The sequence below is a fragment of the Micropterus dolomieu genome, linkage group LG04, assembly GCF_021292245.1.
Source record: "Micropterus dolomieu isolate WLL.071019.BEF.003 ecotype Adirondacks linkage group LG04, ASM2129224v1, whole genome shotgun sequence".
Lineage (NCBI taxonomy): Eukaryota > Metazoa > Chordata > Actinopteri > Centrarchiformes > Centrarchidae > Micropterus > Micropterus dolomieu.
In genome coordinates, this window is record NC_060153.1 from 19692142 (window position 1) to 19692723 (window position 582).

Here is a 582-nt window from a genome sequence, read left to right on the forward strand (position 1 = left end):
CCCCCCCCCCCCCCCCCCTTCCTGGCTGCTCAGGAAATCCCGGGGGACGGCTACCACAGGCTAACTCAGGCCGTTCCGCACCGACTACTGGGGACTGGCTAGCTACAGTAGCTAAAGACTGATCTACCAAGGTGCGGAGCCGAACTTCTAAATCACTGAGCCTCGCCTCCATGTCTATAAATAAACTACACTTATTACACGTACCATTACAGCTAAAGGAGGCAGAGGAGTAACTGAACATCTGACACACCGAGCAGGAGAAAGTAGGAGAGAGAGAGGGAGAAGGAGAAGCCATCGCTAGCTGCTAAGCTAAAGTCGCTAACGGCTAAGCTAAAGTACTGTAGCGTCAGCTACCAAAACTTTAGAACAACTATGAGATTGAACAGCAGTCACTAAAAGATGGAAAGAACTGTGAGTGCTTAGGCAAAATTACTGTAAAGAATAAGTGTTTAGCGGACAGTTGGCTGCTGTAATCTAACAAATGTAACGGTTATTTAGCGAGAGCAGCACAACACGGTACCAACACACAAGCACCGGAAACGGAAATGAGTCGACACGCTTACCGCAGTACGTCAGCAGTAC